The sequence below is a fragment of the Triticum aestivum genome, chromosome 2A (assembly GCF_018294505.1).
Source record: "Triticum aestivum cultivar Chinese Spring chromosome 2A, IWGSC CS RefSeq v2.1, whole genome shotgun sequence".
Lineage (NCBI taxonomy): Eukaryota > Viridiplantae > Streptophyta > Magnoliopsida > Poales > Poaceae > Triticum > Triticum aestivum.
In genome coordinates, this window is record NC_057797.1 from 544,614,814 (window position 1) to 544,635,766 (window position 20,953).

Consider the following 20,953-nt stretch of genomic DNA (forward strand, 5'->3'; position numbering starts at 1 on the left):
ATAGTTGTACTTTCAATTTTCTACATGATGATAGAAGGTTTGCTATGTTGCTTCGGTGGCTCTGAATGGAATGTTGGAGGCTTTGATTAAACTAGGGTTTGAAACAACAGCTATATTTGGTTATATCAGTGGCTCCGAGTGAAAATGGTTCGATGGCACCGAATGAAGTTGATTAAGTTGGTATAGTAGAAATTCTTCAAGGAGTTTTGGAGTTGATCTTTATGCACATGGATCAAAGAGCTTATTGTCATATCCTCATTCCCTTTTGATAGTATCGACATGCCTATGGACTCAATGTGATCTTGCACTAAAATAAAATGAAGAATTATTTTCACTCCTATGTTATTCATAGAAAGAACTTCTCCTATAATGTACTTGAAGTACAATTAGTACTTCGAGATATATTGGCACAAATTATCCTTAGGGACTAAAGATGCACTTTCATTAGGGCCGATAGCGGGCATGGGAGCATAGGCAGGATTAGGACATCGGGCTAGGGACCGCCAACCTAGGTTAATACATTGTGTCAATTATGTTGCGTTTCACCCAAAAAACATGTATGTTGTGCTCTGTTGTCAAATTTTATCTTGTTGAACAGGCTAAAATGTTACACAATCAATCAAAATATTCTCATAATCATATCATTTATCATTTTTATTTATAACACATCAAATATGGATAATAGATATATTCTCTAGAAATAAAGTTGTCTTAAAGAATCTCAAGATAATGTAAAATAGTAATCGTACCCAAAAAATATATCATTTGGGAACCTCCAGGCCAAAAAAACGTTCACAAATGCCCTATATATGGTACCCCAAAAGAAGTATATTTCGCCCAAAATTTTGCTAAAAGTGCTGCGTATAAAAAGGGAAACGTTTAAAAACGGCGCACCGTATGAATCTTCCGTCGGACGCGCGCCACGCTGGCGTCGTGCGCCCATGCGAAGCCACCCCCGCGCGAGACGCGTGTATTCTGGTGGACCCACGCGAACCGCCCCTTCCTTATCTTATCCTTTTGCACTCCATCCCCTACCTTCAGCCATTCCCCTCGTCGTGTCGTGTTTCTTCTCTTCCTTCCATCTCCTCCACTTCCCATCCCCTTTCTTCTTCCCTGCGGCAAAATACGACCAGGAGGGGCACCAAAAAGCTCGCCGTCGACGCGCCCTGGCCGCTCCAAGCAACCTTGCGGCAACTGCGAAGTGAACGCCATGGCTGGCTTCGAGCGCTCTTCTCCACGGCCGTCGCAGCCGGACGCGCTAGTAGCCATGGCTGGCTTTCGTTTTCCTGTCGTGAGAGCTGCATCCTAGGTGACGATGGCGATGCTGGAACCGTTCCAGTGATGAGCGAAAACCGGCAAGGCAAAGATACAAGAGGTGCTGGAACCCACTGATTGGAAAGCTGCAACTGGCACATGATATGCTAGAAGCAGTGTTCCCTGGAGCTGGAACCATCATCCATTTTTGCTGGAATCAGCAGCCACCGGTGGTGAAGACAACGAGGTACGGTGCTACTACCAGGGAGTTTTTTTGCTGGAACCAGATCCTGGAGATGCTGGAACCATCTTCTTTTTTTGCTGCAACCAGGCAGCTGCCGGGGTAAAGACGATGAGGTACGGTGCTACTACCATAAAAAATTGCTGGAACCGGGCGGAGAAAAAGTTGCATCCGCTATCGATTGGTGATGTAATGGGACGGTGTCGAGATGTTTTGCTGGAACCGGCAAAAAAAATTGCTGGAACACGTAAGAATTTTTGCTGAAAGGATACAGGAGAAATTTGCAGCGGGCGGTGCAACTTTGGGTGTTTTTGTTGGATTTGATTTTTTTGCTGCAACCAGCATGTGATTTTGCTACTACTGACAAACTAATGGAGTTTTGTGTGTTTGCTTTTTTTTGTTAAGGACACGGAGCGGAGGCGGTGGCTCAGGGATGTTGCAACCACGGTGGCATGCGCTGGAACCGGTCGGCAGGCGAGCTGCATTTATCAATGAAACATGGGCGTCTGTCGGCGGCGAGCAGCGGCAGAGAGCACAGTAGCGGCTGTCGACGGCGACAAACGGGGGAGGGCAACCGGGCGCTACGTTGCGCGACGCGGCGATGACGGGGCGGCCGCCATGGCCTGCGATGTTTCTTCAGATTTGAAACGCGAACACGGATGAGAAGGAAGAAGACGACCTTGATGAACGAGCATCCAACGGCTCAGGGTGGGCCAATCGGGTGGCTGGGGCGTGACCGGCCGAAACTTTCGGCCAGCGCGTATTAGTCGCCGTATAAAAAACGCCTTAACGGGAAGCCAACCACCCGCAAAATCTCCCCCCCATGACCGTCGCAACCCCACGCCGATTCTAATAGATTGTTGTCACCGCATGCTGCAACCGCGACTTCATTGGCCATCCCTTAGCCCTGTTGCCACCTGAGAGCTTTTTTTTAGGGAAGGCCATCATGGCTAGCTTTATTGCAAATTAAAGAGGTAAAACATCATCCACAAGTCTGGAGACAAGACAGCCGGGAGGCTCGTCCGTCCAGCTACTAGAAATCTTATTACAAAAACTATGTTTAGCTAGCACATGCGTCGCATCATTACATGAACGAAAGCAATGATTAAAATTGACCTTCCCAATAGACGTAGCCGCATCCACACACTCCGCAAAAATTGCCGCTGCAGTGTCCCACCATCTTGTTTGTCCAGTGCAAGAATCAATCACCATGAGGGAATCAGACTCTGCTTCAACTCGAGAAAAACCCAAGGTATTGGCAAATACCAGTCCATCACGCATAGCCAACGCTTCAGTGGTCACCACATCCGCTGCAAACTGAATATAGTGACATTGGGCAGCCAGAAAGTTTCCTTTGTGATCCCTAATAACCGCCGCCGTAGCTCCAGTTCCATCGTCCAAATGGAAAGACTCATCCACATTGACTTTCACAAAGTTCGGCTCTGGTTTTCTCCATGTTCGCTCCTGTATAGACCGATTCCTACTATTTATCTGATGGTAGTTATTTGCTATAGCTAGGACAGAGAATGGCCATGCGTTAACTCATGCCTAACCCACCATAGATACCAAACTCCAACAACCAGCACCTGTTTCACATCAAGACTAGGTTTAAGAGGTAGTGTCGTGTCCTCCGCCAACAGTAGATGTTCAAAAATGATAGATCCCGAGCGGTCAACTGTTATAGCTTCTTCGATTATATCCAGAATACCTAGTTTCTGCCGTAGATCATGAGCATGTGTGCATTCGAAGAATAGATGGCATACATCTTCCGCAGCCTGGTGATAGATCGGGCACGACCCATTAGAGCCTACATGTCTATTTGTGAGTATTGCTTTCAAATGGATTATTCCGTGGAGAGCATGCCAACAGAAAATCTGTACCTTACGAGGGACTTGCAGTTTCCAAACTCTACTCCAGATTTCCAGTGAAGTTGAGCCAGACGGACCTGCCAAAACTTCTGCATGTTGTCGGTAAGTCTGACACCATTGTATGTGATAAGTTGATCGGACTGAAAAGACCCCTCTCCGATCAGGATTCCAGGCAATGAAGTCCTCAAAAGCTGCAGTATTCAAGGGAATTTGCAAAATCCTTCGGACATCCAGCGATTCATCCCATGCACCGGTGTAAGGGTCAATGACCAAGTTGAAGGAATAAAGATCCCTGAAGCCCATTCCCCCTTCATTCTTCGGATAACAGAGTTTCCACCAAGTGTACCAATGCATTCTTTTATGATCTTCGTCATCACCCCACCAGAATTGAGCTATCAAATCAGTTATCTCCTTACAAATCCCCTTCAGTAGGCTGAATACTAACATGGCAAAGACAGGGATTGCTTGAGCTACAGATTTAATAAGTATTTCCTTACCACCTATGGATAGTTGCTTCTCCATCCATCCATTCAATCTTTCTTTTATTCTTTCATAGAAGTATCTGAAGCAGTCACTCCTATCTGCTCCTACCATTGCCGGCAACCCAAGATATTTGTCAAACAAAGCTTCAGTATCAATATGTAGTAGTTGACAAACCTCAGTTTTTGTTACCACAGGGGTGTTAGGGCTGAAGTACACACTAGATTTTGATAGGCTCACCAATTGTCCCGAACTCTGACAGTAGGTATCCAGAACATGTTGTAAGGAAGCTGCATTTAGGACATCTGTGTTCATGAGAATGAGAGAATCATCAGCAAATAAAAGATGTGATACTGATGGTGCATTTCTGCACACTCTTATTCCCTCTATGCCACTAGCTTCTTCTTCAAACTCCAATAGACTGGAAAGACCTTCTGCACACAATAGGAACAAATATGGGGATAGGGGGTCACCCTGACGAATGCCTCTCGTAGGTGTGAAAGACCCTGTTTCATGAGAACTAAATCTTACTCTGTAGCTGACCGAGCTTACACATGACATCATCATCTCAATAAATTGGCCGTGGAAGCCCAAGGCAGACATCATATCACGAAGAAAGGACCACTCCACCCTGTCATATGCTTTATGCATATCTAACTTGACTGCACATAACCCTGTTCGGCCAGCTCTTTTATTCTTGATCTTGTGTATACATTCATATGCAATTAGAATATTGTCAGTGATCATCCTCCCAGGAACAAAGGCACTTTGCGTTGGCGAAATAATATCAGGTAGAATAATTTTCAGACGGAAAGCTAGCATTTTGGACACAATTTTATATAGGACATTGCAAAGACTAATTGGGCGAAATTGAGTTACCAGCTCTGGAGTATCCATCTTCGGGATCATAACAATCATTGTCTCATTCCATTCAGGTGGGATCTTCCTAGAATTAATAGCTAGCAGGACTTCTTGTGTAATATCATCTCCCAGAATATGCCAATATTTTTTGAAAAAAAATGGCATGAAGCCCATCGGGGCCTGGGCCTTAAGATCACCAATGCTAAACACAGCCTTCCTCACATCATCAACCGTGTACTGGCGTAGTAGAAAGTCGTTCATCGGAAAGGTTACTTTGCGCTGAACTTTCTGAAGTATGCTAGAGTCTATGTGCTGCACTTCGGAAGTGAACAGGTGAGAGAAATAATTCTGAATATGTGAGCTCAAGTCCGGAATACCTTCCATCCAGTCCCCCCCTTCATCTTTGAGCCTTTTTATAAAGTTATTCTTCCTATGTGCCGACGCGAAAGCTTGGAAGAAGCCCGTATTCCAGTCTCCACTAGTCAACCAAGTGGCCCTTGAACGTTGCATAACTTGTATTTCTTCTAGCTCGAGGAGGTATTCAATTAGTTCAGCAATTTCTTTTATTCTTTCTTCACTTTCATCATTCAGCGGACCAGCCATAACCTTCTCTAATTCTCTTTGAGCTTTGCGCAACCTTTTCTTAGGTTTCTTCAGTACTCTTTGGTCCCAGTCATGGAAGGTATCATGCATCTTATTTAGTTTCTATGATATGGAGTTCAAGCCTCCGTCTACTCCAGCTGCATTCCATGCCTCCATGACGATATTATTAAAATTTTCCTCTCTTAACCACCTTGCTTCAAATCTCTTCGGATGCGCTGCAGTAAAATTATAATATTCAGTATTTACCAATAGAGGTCGTCCAATAGGGAGTTTCTCATATTGCACTTGATAGTAATCAGTGACCTCATTCCGCGTGATACCCACGAATCTGATCAGTTTCTTCATCACATTCAACTCCACTCTAACTCTAACAAATTCTCTTGCAAAACCAACCGACAGTGTAGTTTGTATCTCAGTCACCTTGCCCATCTTCCTACACATCCCTTTGATGACCGCTGGAATTAGATAGTTATCTGGTAGTTTCAGAATTCTTGCCCAAACTATTATCTTATTTAGAACAACATATCTTAGGTTCTGAAACCCATCATATTCTTCGATCAGTAGGCCTTGATCTCGAAATAACCAAGGACCCATATTCATAGCAGTGTTCCAATCTCCTAAGCACCCGAATTGGACCGTGAACAGGTTGTCCTCAATATTGTGCCACCGTGGCTCTTTCGTCGGGTTCCATGCCGATCTCATGTCAGCATACAGGGCAAACGGACTAAATCCCTTCGCTATATGTACCTTAGGAATCGCCAACCCCTTAGCTGCAACCTGTTCTTCCTGGAATTCTTCTTCCCAAACAAACTGATCCTCCTCATCCTCCTGGAGTTCAAGCCGCCCCAGCAAATCCTCGATAGGTTCAGAGCACTGCCTCGATCCCCCTGCTTCCGCCTGAGAACCCATCATGTGAACCACTCCAAAACCCTAACTTTTCTTGCGGATGAGAACGAGACACTCGCCCCCTCGCCTCCCCGTTGGATAAAGTTCCAGGCGGGGAGATGGGTTGGGAGGGGATTGATAACTCTCGGCGGTACCGCCGCAGGGATAGATAGACTTCTTGGCGGGTGCGCCGCCGGAGGAACTCAAAACCCTAGTTTAGGGGAGATAGACTCCTTGCTCTATCTCCCTTGGATCCGTCACCGCCACCGCCCTTGCAGTGGTTTTGCTGCAAAACCGCCACCGCCCACCGCCATCGATTAGTCGCCGCCACGACCGCCGAGTCAATGGGCATGGCGCCATCGTATTTGACTCCCCCCTCCAGCCCCTCGAGGATCCCAATGCTGTCCCGGCGACAATCTCAGCCTCAACGACCTCCACCGGCTAAAAATGTGTTTCCTTTCTTCACATCCCATGTTTCAATTGTTTTTCCAATTTTTGGGTACTAACTCCTCCAGAAAAGAAGAAACATTTCTGGAGCAAACAATTTTTTTTGCCTTTTGTTGGAGATGCTCTAAAATCACCTTTGGGAAATTGAGATGCCCAGCGGAACTGGAATCAGAATGCAAGAAGCATGTCTGGCTTCTGATGTTGTTTTTTACAACAGTCTGGCTACTGATGTCACTTTAGATCTGTGTATAGTTTCTCTATTCTTCCATTGCATTCATTGCGCAAAAGGTAGACAGCGTTTTGGTTTCATTTTCCTTTCATTGCCGAACGTTCTGGTGGATTCAGTAACTGCAAATTTTACTTCATTAATCAAAAATTATGGCCATGTCATGTTTTTGGCATGAATCAGCTCTTGCTTAGTCCAGATCTCACATCAAACATTGTCTGCAGGAAATCTCCTGTACAAGGTGAAACAAAGAGAGAGCCATTGTAAGATGAGTTTCTTCAGAAATTAAAATTTGCTGCAACTCAACATTCAGAATGAGTAAGAGGAACCCAAGCAAAGGATTTAACTAAGCTAATGTTCCCTCAGACAAATGCCTCAACATTTGTAGAAATGAGAGTTATTTTGCTTGGGTTCTACAAAATAACTCTCATTCTGAATGAGTAAGAGGAACCCAAGCAAAGTAAGAGGAACATTCTGAAGGATTTGCTGCAACAATTGTATTCCTCATCATGCCAGCAACACAATCTCTACAAAATAACTTGAAAAGAGAAACCCAAGCAAAGGATATAACTAAGCTAATGTTCCCTCAGACAAATGCCTCAATTGTCCACACGGTTTAATAGAATGGATTACATCAGACTCGTCATCTGTTTTCATCATCACAGAGACAGCACACAGGCGAATAAAAAAAGCGGCTACATGACAAAAAAGGGGATAAAGAAGGGTGTTCTCTCAGACAAATGCCTCGTATTGTCCCCATGGTTTAAGGAATGGATTGTATCGGACATCTAATCAGTTTTGATCATCACCAAGAACAAACAACAAACAATATTAGAAAATGAGTAAATGTAAACGGGGGTATAGTAACAGGAAGCTCCGGGTATGGGAGCAGCCCGTGTCGCAAAAACCCGTTTCCTTCTCGCTCTCTGCCAATCTAACGAGAAACAAGGCCATTGAAAGAGACCAAGCATCAGATACCTCATGGCATTCGTCCTACCATACAAATCAAATCACAGATCCTATATAAGCAAATCAAAGAAAGATGGGGATTTTCCAACACTAAATCAGAGAAGAAAGTGCAATCTCAGTCGAAAGATGGTGATTGTTGTTGAGATAATCACAGAGGAACTCAGCATAATTAAACAATTACATCACCGATTGCAACCAATCGAACAAGATTAAGTATGCCAAGCAAGAAGTGTAATCACAAAAAACGGCTCTGTGTACCGACTGAATCACAGCCACAAGTTCCTACCAAATGTGAAATGTCCAAAAACTCACTGTTGGCACAATGTAGCATCTCCGGTCAAGGCTTGTGGCTACAGGAGACGTGGCATCGGGCCCAAGAAAATAAATTCGAAAGCACACAGCCGAATCAAGCAGGTGCAAATGGGCATTTTCATCCCAGAGCAAACCACATCGGTTATGATACAGGGAAAGACACTTGCAGCGGTAGAGAAGAAGCTAATGTTTACAGTGTGATGCAGCACTTTCTGGTCCGAGCTCTTCAATGTAGTTCTACGTGGGATTCTTGAAATCGTCCCAAGGGTGTCTGTATATCAACGCTCACTGAGAAAAAAAAAACTCCTCAAGATCACATCCACAATCTCACAAACATAGAAAAACTTTGGGACAGAGTGACTTGGTTTTCTTCCACAACAAGAATAAAAAATCTCTTCGCGTGATATGCCGACGGAAAGGGCCCAGAAAATCATCGAGTAATCAGATCCAGGTGAGTTGAAAGCCGACTGGGTTTTCAATCTAGCAAGATGGCAGGATGATTTGCCCATTGGCTGGAATGGTGAGTTACAACATCCAGACAAGAAGCTGATCTTGCAAAAAACATCACACAAAACATAAAAATAGATCGCTCCAACAGATTTTTCTGCAATAGGGAAACCTTGCCCAAGAGAAATCTAGCACACCGTCCTGTTTTGTGCGATGGATCCACCATATGGAAGTGGAAGTCATTAATAAGGTACATCGACAGGGATGGGGTCGAACTGTGAAAACACTGGCACCGAAGGAAATTTTGGGCTATCGCTCCTTGTAATTAATAGTCACTGCACTGGAATTATTTGACTAACATTAGATTTTAATTGGCATCTGTTATGCAAGTAATTTGTCCTGTTAATGTTTTTTGATTTATGTAATGAAAGCTAAAGGTAACAGATAAAACGCATCCATAGCCAATGAACAAGATGCCTCAAAGTTAGAACAGGAAGACACATGAGCGACCAAATCACCAAAAAAAGATATTAACATTTATCGACAACATCAAAGTTATGTATGGACAAGTTGAATGCACAAACCATCTCGAACAATGGTCTGTGCCAGAATCTTAGCCCAAAGATTCATCTGGGCAACGTACAGCGCTGAATTACGCTATTAAGAAGCGCACCAGAGACTCTAATTTATTGCCTTCAAAGAATGCAGATCGAATTCAATCTAAAAACAAAACTAAAAAAAGACAACAAACCGAAGAGGGAGATCGCATTAGACTCACGAAAACTTGGGTGTAATCGACACAGTATCGATTCAGAGTTTGATGGTAAGTTGAAAAGATCATCATCGTCTAATGCCGCGATCTAGATGCTCCGTAGTGAAGAGAAATCGCGAAGAAATAGGCAATCAACTAATCGGCAAAGAGAAGAAACGGAAGGCAAAAGAAGGGGAAGGGGAACCCAACTGGCGGCGGAGGATAGATGAGGGTTTGGACTTTGGACGATGCCAGGTGCTGTTATATATAGGGGTGGCAACGAGGGAGGGCTGCCCTAGCCATCCTGAATTGGCATAATTGCCCCTGTGCTTTTTTTTTGAAGGGTGCCCCTGTGCTTTTTTCTTTCTGCGTTCAATTGCCCCTGTGCTTCGCTCGCTGCAGAAAACGATACGCTGCCCTGTGGGCTGAGGGCTTTTGGGCTTGAATACCTGCAGTTTATCCGGCCCACAGAAGCCTGCGTATCTTTTTTGATAAGAGGCCTACGTCCCCGCGTTAAATTAATGACGCCTAGCCGAGGACATCGAATCCAAAATCATTACTTAAGGAGTACTCGTCGCAAAGAACGTTCCACTTTCCAGGTCGCGACAAGCGGCGTACATGCAACGCGCCACTTGTCGCAACCCGGGAGTTTTTCCTTTTTTCTAGATCCGTTTATTCAAAACGTTTTATCTTTTAAACCGTGCGTCCAAATCTTGAACCAGTTTCGCCATTGAATTCCTTGCGTTGAGATCTTCAAAACTAGATCTCATGTTGATAAGTTTTGATGGACTTTTTTTCACGAAAAAAACCGAACGGGAGCGTGGTTTTTTCCCTTTCCGAAAAAGGCATGTTCGTGCCTCTCGCGAAATCACACCCGTGCCTCTCGTGAAAGTAAAACCGTGACTCTCGTGGAAGAAAAAAACAGAAAATGCGTTTTTTTCGTTTCCTAGAGGCACGGCCGTGACTCTCGCGAAAGCATAACCGTGCCTCTCGCAGAAACAAAACTGTGACTCTCGCGAAAGAAAAAAAAACAGAAACACGTTTTTTTTTTCTTTTCTGAGAGGCACGGCCGTGACTCTCGCGAAAGCACAACCGTGCCTCTCGCGGAAGCAAAACCATGACTCCCGCGAAAGAAAGAAAAACAGAAAACACGTTTTGTTTTTCCCTTTCCGAGGGCCACGGCTGTGACTCTCGCGAAAGCACAACCGTGCCTCTCGCGGAAGCAAAACCATGAATCTCGCGAAGGAAAAAAACAGAAAACACGTTTTATTTTTCCTTTTCGAGAGGCACGGCCGTGACTCTCGCGAAAGCACAATCGTGCCTCTCGCGGAAGCAAAACCGTGACTCTCGCGAAAGAAAAAAAACAGAAAACGCGTTATTTTCCTGTTTCCGAAAGGCGCGGCCGTGACTCTCGCTAAAGCACAACCGTGCCTCTCGCGGAAAAAAAACCATGACTTTCGCGAAAGAAAAAACACGTTTTTTCGTGAAAAAGAAAAAAATCAAAAAAATTGATCGAAAAGTTAAGAAAGACCGGAAGGAAACCAAAACGTCGAAAAAACACCAGGAAAAAACATTTTAAAAAGGCGAAAACGCGTGCAGAAAAAAAATTCGGAGAGAGTGTCCAGAACGCGACACGTGGCGAATGGCTGAGAGCGCGCCAAGTGGCGCTGATCGTTGCGAGGCTCCCGAAGGAGCGCTCGATAACTAGTTGCTCCCCACCGAGTCCAAACAACGATACAACATAACGCTACAAAGAGAAGCGAAAATAAAAACTCCGACAGGATACAAGGATGTGTAGGAGTAGTAACACGACTCAAATAGGTAAGTAAACGAGACACTGAAGGCCTCAGATATGCTCGAAGCGCCAATGCTGCGAATGGAGCTGGCTCAAAAGGAGATCAGCCGACAGAGGGGCTATAGCACTGCCATCGCCTGGGCGCACGGCGGCCAGTGCTAAACCCGGGCATGGGCAGCCCGGCCCGACGACCCGGCCCGAGCCCGGCCCGAAAAACCCGGGCCGGGCCGGGCCGGGCTTGACGTTCGGGCCGGGCTCGGGCCTAGTTTTGCAGCCCGGAAGATAGTTCGGGCCGGGCTCGGGCTTCATTTTTTATGTATTTCGGGCCGGGCTTTCGGGCTTCGGGCCGGGCTTACACGTGCGTACACTAAAAAACAACATTCGGGCCGGGCTTTCGGGCTTCGGGCTTGACTTCGGGCCGGGCTTGGGCTTGAAAACAGGGAGTATTTCGGGCTTCGGGCCGGGCTCGGGCTTGGGAAATGACGGTCGGGCTTTTATAAGCCCGGCCCGAAACCCGGCCCGGCCCGACGTTTGCCCGGGTTTAGCCAGTGCCATCCTGTTCCATCATAAGAAGGAGCCCCCAGCTCCTCGCCCTGGCTTGAAGGGCGCCGCACCGTCGGACGATGGAATGCTCACCACCCTAGAGCGCGAACGAAGACTGGCGCCAGAGCACCAAAGGGAGGTCTTCGAGCACAACCACCTCACCGAACCACACTCCTCATGAGAGCACCACCGTCGATGCATGGATTCGACACACGCAGAAAAGAAGACGTCGTCTACAAAGCTCACACTGATAACCAGTAGCAGAGGACCTTGCTCACTTGACGAAGCCTTCAAGAAGGACACGACGACACATTGCTGCCACCGCCTGGTCTGGAACCTGCCATACCAAGGGTTTTCACCCAGAGCCGATGGTAAATGGGGCCACCCATGATCATTCTATCCATTTTTAAGGACAAGTATTTCCGGACGAAGGGAGTAATAGATAAGTTTAAAAAATCTGAAACTTTTTTGTGGATGTTCATATTAGTGTAGTAAGTGTGCTTGACAATTTTCATGCCATATGGGATAGCAGTGCTTCGTCGGTGAAAAAAAATTAAGTGTAATATTTGGAAGTAAATTTGGCGTTTGACTTGTTGTTTTTGCACAGGTCAAAATGCTTAGGTTTTCCCCCTAAAACAAATATGTATGTACCATTTGGGTACGGCAATGAACACATCTTTTTTTAAAAGAAATAGCGTTTTAAAAATACATTTTTGGCATGCAGGAGCATGTGCTCCCTAGAGCCAAAATGGATTTCTGACTCTCATTCCTCCTTCGTTAAAGTGGTGCATTGGTTGTGCAACACATGTCGTAAGAGCAACTCCAATGGGGCGACCCATTTTGTCTGCGGCCGTCTGTTTAGATCAGCGCGGACACAAAAGGCGGCCCAAGGCGTCGACTCAAACGGACGCGTGTCTGTTTTTCGTTCGTGGGCGACCCATTCCCGGCCCATTTTTGAGCTGGATTTGAGCCGGCCCACCAAGGCCCAATTAAACCCGTCGATCTTCAACCTAACCCGAAATTTGACAGCAAAATCTCCCATGACCACACTCCGGACTTCCAGCGTCTCACATCTAACCCCAAGTAAGATGTCGCCTGATCTTCCTCTCGGTGGTAGACAATGCCAATCAAAATCGGCCCCTCCCAATAACGTATTAAGGAATTGAGGTGCGAAATTGCCTCTTCCTGTTTCAGAAAGAGCAATAAAATCTAGCCTCTGTTAGATCGAAGCCTCTGCTAGAAATCGTCTTTTATCCAAGTCCCTCAGACCTCTGCTATTCCAAAAAAATCCTATCATAACTCATCATGAAATTTTTTGGTCATCCGGTTCCTAGCACTTCTACGCACTGCCGATGTGGGGTAGATATTGCGTTGCCACTTGCGTTTAGGTTTGGGTATATCCTCCACCCGGTCCTCACAACCGGTGTCAGGGAGACCCTCGGGAAGATCTGATGACCCACAAGTATAGGGGGTCTATCGTAGTCCTTTCTGTTGGGGAACGTAGCAGAAATTCAAAATTTTCCTACGTGTCACCAAGATCTATCTATGGAGAGACTAGCAACGAGGGGAAGGAGAGTGCATCTACATACCCTTGTAGATCGCTAAGCGGAAGCGTTCAAGTGAACGGGGTTGATGGAGTCGTACTCGTCGTGATTCAAATCACCGATGATCCTAGTGCCGAACGGACGGCACCTCCGCGTTCAACACACGTACAGCTCGACGATGTCTCCCACGCCTTGATACAGCAAGGAGAGAGGGAGAGGTTGAGGAAGACTCCATCCAGCAGCAGCACAACGGCGTGGTGGTGATGGAGGAGCGTGGCAATCCTGCAGGGCTTCGCCAAGCACCTACGGGAGAGGAGGAGGTGTCACGGGTGGGAGGGAGGCGCCAAGGGCTCAGGTATGGATGCCCTCCCTCCCCTCCACTATATATAGGGGTAGGGGAGAAGGGGGAGGCGCAGCCTTGCCCCTTCCTCCAAGGAAGGGGTGCGGCTAAGAGGGGGGGAGGAGTCCATCCTCCCCAAGGCACCTTGGAGGTGCCTTCCCCCTTTAGGACTCTCCCCTTTTTCCTATATCTTGGCGCATGGGCCTCTAGGGGCTGGTGCCCTTGGCCCATGTAGGCCAAGGCGCACCCCCTACAGCCCATGTGGCCCCCCGGGGCAGGTGGCCCCACCCGGTGGGCCCCGGGGACCCTTCCGATGGTCCCGGTACAATACCGATGACCCCGAAACTTGTCCCGATGGCCGAAACAGGACTTCCTATATATAAATCTTTACCTCCGGACCATTCCGGAACTCCTCGTGACGTCCGGAATCTCATCCGGGACTCCGAACAACATTCGGTAACCACATATAAGCTTCCTTTATAACCCTAGCGTCATCGAACCTTAAGTGTGTAGACCCTACGGGTTCGGGAGACATGTAGTCATGACCGAGATGTTATCCGGTCAATAACCAACAGCGGGATCTGGATACCCATGTTGGCTCCCACATGTTCCACGATGATCTCATCGGATGAACCACGATGTCAAGGACTCAATCGATCCCGTATACAATTCCCTTTGTCTAGCGGTATGGTACTTGCCCGAGATTCGATCGTCGGTATATACCGATACCTTGTTCAATCTCGTTACCGGCAAGTCTCTTTACTCGTTCCGTAACACATCATCCCGTGATCAACCCCTTGGTCACATTGTGCACATTATGATGATGTCCTACCGAGTGGGCCCAGAGATACCTCTCCGTTTACACGGAGTGACAAAATCCCAATCTCGATTCGTGCCAACCCAACAGACACTTTCAGAGATACCCGTAGTGTACCTTTATAGCCACCCAGTTACGTTGTGACGTTTGGCACACCCAAAGCACTCCTACGGTATCCGGGAGTTGCACAATCTCATGGTCTAAGGAAATGATACTTGACATTAGAAAAGCTTTAGCATACGAACTACATGATCTTGTGCTAGGCTTAGGATTGGGTCTTGTCCATCACATCATTCTCCTAATGATGTGATCCCGTTATCAACGACATCCAATGTCCATGGTCAGGAAACCGTAACCATCTATTGATTAACGAGCTAGTTAACTAGAGGCTTACTAGAGACATGGTGTTGTCTATGTATCCACACATGTATCTGAGTTTCCTATCAATACAATTCTAGCATGGATAATAAACGATTATCATGAACAAGGAAATATAATAATAATCAATTTATTATTGCCTCTAGGGCATATTTCCAACAGTCTCCCACTTGCACTAGAGTCAATAATCTAGTTCACATTGATATGTGATTAACACTCAAGGTCACATCCCCATGTGACTAACACCCAAAGAGTTTACTAGAGTCAATAATCTAGTTCACATTTACCATGTGATTAACACTCGATGAGTTCTAGGTTTGATCATGTTATGCTTGTGAGAGAGGTTATAGTCAACGGGTCTGAACCTTTCAGATCCGTGTGTGCTTTACAAATCTCTATGTCATCTCCTAGATGCAGCTACCACGTTCTATTTGGAGCTATTCCAAATAACTGTTCTACTTGGAGCTATTCTAAATTGTTGCTCCATTATACGTATCCGGTATCTCTACTCAGAGCTATCCGGATAGGTGTTAAGCTTGCATCGACGTAACCCTTTACGACGAACTCTTTTACCACCTCCATAATTGAGAAAATTCCTTAGTCCACTAGTTACTAAGGATAACTTTGACCGCTGTCCTGTGATCCATTCTTGGATCACTCTTGTACCCCTTGACTGACTCATGGCAAGGCACACTTCAGGTGCGGTACACAGCATAGCATACTGTAGAGCCTATGTCTTAAGCATAGGAGACGACCTTCGTTCCTTTCTCTCTATTCTGCCATGGTCGAGCTTTAAGTCTTAACTTCATACCTTACAACTCAGACAAGAACTCCTTCTTTGACTGATCCATCTTGAACACCTTCAAGATCACGTCAAGGTATGTGCTCATTTGAAAGTATTATTAAGCATTTTGATCTATCCTTATAGATCTTGATGCTCAATGTTCAAGTAGCTTAATCCAGGTTTTCTATTGAAAAACACTTTCCAAATAACCCTATATGCTTTCCAGAAATTCTATGTCATTTCCGATCATTAATATGTCAACAACATATACTCATCAGAAATTCTATAGTGCTCCCACTCACTTCTTTGGAAATACAAGTTTCTCATAAACTTTGTATACACCAAAATCTTTGATCATCTCATCAAAGCGCACATTCCAACTCCGAGATGCTCACTCCAGTCCTCAGAAGGATTGCTGGAGCTTTGCATACTTATTAGCATATTTCAGGATAGACAAAACCTTCCGGTTGTATCACATACAACCTTTCCTCAAGAATCGTCGAGGAAACAATGTTTTGACATCCTATCTGCAAGATTTCATAAATAATGCAGTAATTGCTAATATAATTCCAACAAACTCTTAGCATCGCTACGAGTGAGAAAGTCTCATCGTAGTAAACTCCTTGAACTTGTCGAAAAACATCTTAACGACAAGTCGAGCTTTCTCAATGGTGACACTTACCATCATTGTCTGTCTTCCTTTCAAAATCCTTATGTACCTAACAGCCTTACGACCATCAAGTAGTTCTTCCAAAGTCTACACTTTGTTTTCATACATGGATCCTCTCTCGGGTTTTATGGTTTCTAACCATTTGTCGGAATTTGGGCCCACCATCGCTTCTCCATAGCTCGTAGGTTCATTGTTGTCTAGCAACATGACCTTCAAGACAGGATTATTGTACCACTCTGAAGTAGTACGTATCCTTGTCACCCTACGAGGTTCGGTAGTGACTTGATCCGAAACTTCATGATCACTATCATAAGCTTCCACTTCAATTGGTGTAGGTGCCACAGGAACAACTTCCTGTGCCCTGCTACACACTTGTTGAAGTGACGGTTCAATAACCTCATCAAGTCTCCACCATCCTCCCACTCAATTCTTTCGAGAGAAACTTTTCCTCGAGAAAGGACCCGATTCTAGAAACAATCCCTTATTGCTTTCGAATCTGAGACAGGAGGTATACCCAACTGTTTTGGGTGTCCTATGAAGATGCATTTATCCGCTTTGGGTTCGAGCTTATCAACCTGAAACCTTTTCACATAAGCGTCGCAGCCCCAAACTTTCAAGAAACGGCAACTTAGGTTTCTCCAAACCATAGTTCATACGGTGTCGTCTCAACGAAATTATGTGGTGCCCTATTTAAAGTGAATGTGGTTGTCTCTAATGCCTAACCCATGAACGATAGTGGTAACTCGATAAGAGACATCATGGTATGCACCATATCCAATAGGGTGCAACTATGACGTTTGGACACACCATCACACTATGGTGTTCCAGGCTGTATCAGTTGTGAAACAATTTCCACAATGTCTTAATTCTGTGCCAAACTCGTAATTCAGATATTCATCTCTATGATCATATCATAGATATTTTATCCTCTTGTCACAATGATCTTTCAACTTCACCCTGAAATTACTTGAACCTTTCAATAATTCAGACTCATGATTCATCAAGTAAATGTACTCAACATCCACTCAAATTATCTGTGAAGTAAGAACATAACAATATCCACTACATGCCTCAGCACTCATTGGACTGTACACATCAAAATGTATTACTTCCAACAAGTTGCTATCTTGTTCCATCTTACTGAAAACGAGGCTTTTCAGTCATCTTGCCCATGTGGTATGATTTGCATGTCCCAAGTGATTCAAAATCAAGTGAGTCAAAACGGTCCATTTGCATGGAGTTTCTTCATGCATATACACAAATAGACATGGTTTGCATGTCTCAAACTTTTCAAAAACGAGTGAGCCCAAAGATCCATCAATATGGAGCTTCTTCATGCGTTTTATACCGATATGACTTACGTGGCAGTGCCACAAGTAGGTGGTACTATCATTATTATCTTTTGGCATGAACATGTGTATCACTACGATCGAGATTTAATAAACCATTCATTTTAGGTGTAAGACCATTGAAGGTATTATTCAAATAAACAGAGTAACCATTATTCTCCTTAAATGAATAACCGTATTGCGATAGACATAATCCAATCATGTCTATGCTCAACGCAAACACCAAATAACAATTATTTAGGTTTAACACCAATCTGTTTGGTAGAGGGAGCGTGCGATGCTTGATCATATCAAGCTTGGAAAAACTTCCAACACATATCGTCAGCTCACCTTTAGCAAGTCTCCGTTTATTCCGTAGCCTTTTGTTTCGAGTTACTAACACTTAGCAACCGAACCGGTATCTAATACCCTGGTGCTACTAGGAGTACTAGCAAAGTACACATTAACACAATGTATATCCAATATACTTCTATCGACCTTGCCAGCCTTCTTATCTACCAAGTATCTAGGGTAATTCTGCTCTAGTGGTTGTTCCCCTTATTACAGAAGCACTTAGTCTCGGGTTTGGGTTTTACCTTGGGTTTCTTCACTAGAGAAGCAGCTGATTTGCCGTTTCATGAAGTATCCCTTCTTGCCCTTGCCCTTCTTGTGGTTTCACCAACCATCAACAATTGATGCTCCTTCTTGATTTCTACTTTCGCGGTGTCAAACATCGCGAATACCTCAAGGATCATCATATCTATCCCTGATATGTTATAGTTCATCACGAAGCTCTAACAGCTTGGTGGCAATGACTTTGGAGAACCATCACTGTCTTATCTGGAAGATCAACTCCCACTCGATTCAAATGATTGTTGTACTCAGACAATCTGAGCACAAGCTCAACAATTGAGCTTTTCTCCTTAGTTTGCAGGTTAAGAAAGTCATCGGAGGTCTTATACCTCTTGACATGGGCACGAGCCTGAAATCCCAATTTCAGCCCTCAAAACATCTCATATGTTTCGCGATGTTTCAAAAACGTCTTTGGTGCCTCAACTCTAAACCGTTTAACTGAACTATCACTTAGTTATCAAAACGTGTATGTCAGATGTTCGCAACAACCACAGACAACGTTCGAGGTTCAGCACACTGAGCAGTGCATTAAGGACATAAGCTTTCTACTATCCGCATAATTGCTACTATCAACTTTCAACTATATTTTCTCTAGGAACATATCTAAACAGTAGAACTATAGCGTGAGCTACGACATAATTTGCAAAAACCTTTTGACTATGTTCAGGATAATTAAGTTCATCTTATGAACTCCCACTCAGATAGACATCCCTCTAGTCATCTGAGTGATTACATGATCCGAGTCAAACTAGGCCGTGTCCGATCATCACGTGAGACGGACTAGTCATCATCGGTGAACATCTTCATGTTGATCGTATCTTCTATACGACTCATGTTCGACCTTTCGGTCTCCGTGTTCCGAGGCCATGTCTGTACATGCTAGGCTCGTCAAGTTAACCCTAAGTGTTTCGCGTGTGTAAATCTGTCTTACACCCATTGTATGTGAACGTTAGAATCTAACACCCGATCATCATGTGGTGCTTCGAAACATGAACTGTCGCAACGGTGCACAGTTAGGGGAGAACACTTCTTGAAATTGTTGTAAGGGATCATCTTATTTACTACCGTCGTTCTAAGCAAATAAGATGTATAAACATGATAAACATCACATGCAATCAAATAGTGACATGATATGGCCATCATCACTTTGCTCCTTTTGATCTCCATCTTCGGGGCTCCATGATCATCATCGTCACCGGCATGACACCATGATCTCCATCATCATGATCTCCATCATCGTGTCTTCATGAAGTTGCCTTGCCAACTATTACTTCTACTACTATGGCTAACGGTTAGCAATAAAGTAAAGTAATTACATGACATTTAAGTTGACACGCAGGTCACAAATAAATAAAGACAACTCCTATGGCTCCTGCCGGTTGTCATACTCATCGACATGCAAGTCGTGATTCCTATTACAAGAACATGATCAATCTCATACATCACATATATCATTCATCACATCCTTTGGCCATATCACATCACATAGCATACCCTGCAAAAACAAGTTAGACGTCCTCTAATTGTTGTTTGCATGTTTTACGTGGCTGCTATGGGTTTCTAGCAAGAACGTTTCTTACCTACGCATGAACCACAACGTGATATGCCAATTGCTATTTACCCTTCATAAGGACCCTTTTCATCGAATCCGATCCGACTAAAGTGGGAGAGACAGACACCCGCCAGCCACCTTATGCAACTAGTGCATGTTTGTCGGTGGAACCGGTCTCACGTAAGCGTACGTGTAAGGTTGGTCCGGGACTCTTCATCCCACGATGCCGCCGAATCAAGATAAGACTAGTAACGGCAAGCATATTGAACAATATCAACACCCACAACTACTTTGTGTTCTACTCGTGCAAAGAATCTACGCAATAGACCTAGCTCATGATGCCACTGTTGGGGAACGTAGCAGAAATTCAAAATTTTCCTACGTGTCACCAAGATCTATCTATGGAGAGACTAGCAACGAGGGGAAGGAGAGTGCATCTACATACCCTTGTAGATCGCTAAGCGGAAGCGTTCAAGTGAACGGGGTTGATGGAGTCGTACTCGTCGTGATTCAAATCACCGATGATCCTAGTGCCGAACGGACGGCACCTCCGCGTTCAACACACGTACAGCTCGACGATGTCTCCCACGCCTTGATCCAGCAAGGAGAGAGGGAGAGGTTGAGGAAGACTCCATCCAGAAGCAGCACAACGGCGTGGTGGTGATGGAGGAGTGTGGCAATCCTGCAGGGCTTCGCCAAGCACCTACGGGAGAGGAGGAGGTGTCACGGGAGGGAGGGAGGCGCCAAGGGCTCAGGTATGGATGCCCTCCCTCCCCTCCACTATATATAGGGGCAGGGGAGAAGGGGGAGGCGCAGCCTTGCCCCTTCCTCCAAGGAAGGGGTGCGGCTAAGAGGGGGGGAGGAGTCCATCCTCCCCAAGGCACCTTGGAGGTGCCTTCCCCCTTTAGGACTCTCCCCTTTTTCCTATATCTTGGCGCATGGGCCTCTAGGGGCTGGTGCCCTTGGCCCATGTAGGCCAAGGCGCACCCCCTACAGCCCATGTGGCCCCCCGGGGCAGGTGGCCCCACCCGGTGGGCCCCGGGGACCCTTCCGGTGGTCCCGGTACAATACCGATGACCCCGAAACTTGTCCCGATGGCCGAAACAGGACTTCCTATATATAAATCTTTACCTCCGGACCATTCCGGAACTCCTCGTGACGTCCGGGATCTCATCCGGGACTCCGAACAACATTCGGTAACCACATATAAGCTTCCTTTATAACC

At 45.4% G+C, this 20,953-nt stretch overlaps 5 non-coding genes across 5 annotated transcripts; all 5 read right to left on the reverse strand.

Annotated features, from left to right (window-relative positions):
- Window positions 1–7,446: 7,446 nt before the first annotated feature.
- LOC123038550 (small nucleolar RNA SNOR75) lies at window positions 7,447–7,533 on the reverse strand. The gene has a single exon (XR_006417932.1). It is a non-coding gene; the product is annotated as a small nucleolar RNA SNOR75 (small nucleolar RNA).
- Window positions 7,534–7,592: 59 nt separating this feature from the next.
- Window positions 7,593–7,679, reverse strand: LOC123038551 (small nucleolar RNA SNOR75). The gene has a single exon (XR_006417933.1). It is a non-coding gene; the product is annotated as a small nucleolar RNA SNOR75 (small nucleolar RNA).
- Window positions 7,680–7,709: 30 nt separating this feature from the next.
- LOC123038512 (small nucleolar RNA F1/F2/snoR5a) lies at window positions 7,710–7,855 on the reverse strand. The gene has a single exon (XR_006417897.1). It is a non-coding gene; the product is annotated as a small nucleolar RNA F1/F2/snoR5a (small nucleolar RNA).
- An 87-nt stretch (window positions 7,856–7,942) lies between these two features.
- LOC123038421 (small nucleolar RNA Z196/R39/R59 family) lies at window positions 7,943–8,028 on the reverse strand. Its single transcript, XR_006417868.1, has one exon. It is a non-coding gene; the product is annotated as a small nucleolar RNA Z196/R39/R59 family (small nucleolar RNA).
- A 33-nt stretch (window positions 8,029–8,061) lies between these two features.
- On the reverse strand, window positions 8,062–8,208 carry LOC123038538 (small nucleolar RNA snoR2/U65). The gene has a single exon (XR_006417921.1). It is a non-coding gene; the product is annotated as a small nucleolar RNA snoR2/U65 (small nucleolar RNA).
- Between the last annotated feature and the right edge of the window lie 12,745 nt (window positions 8,209–20,953).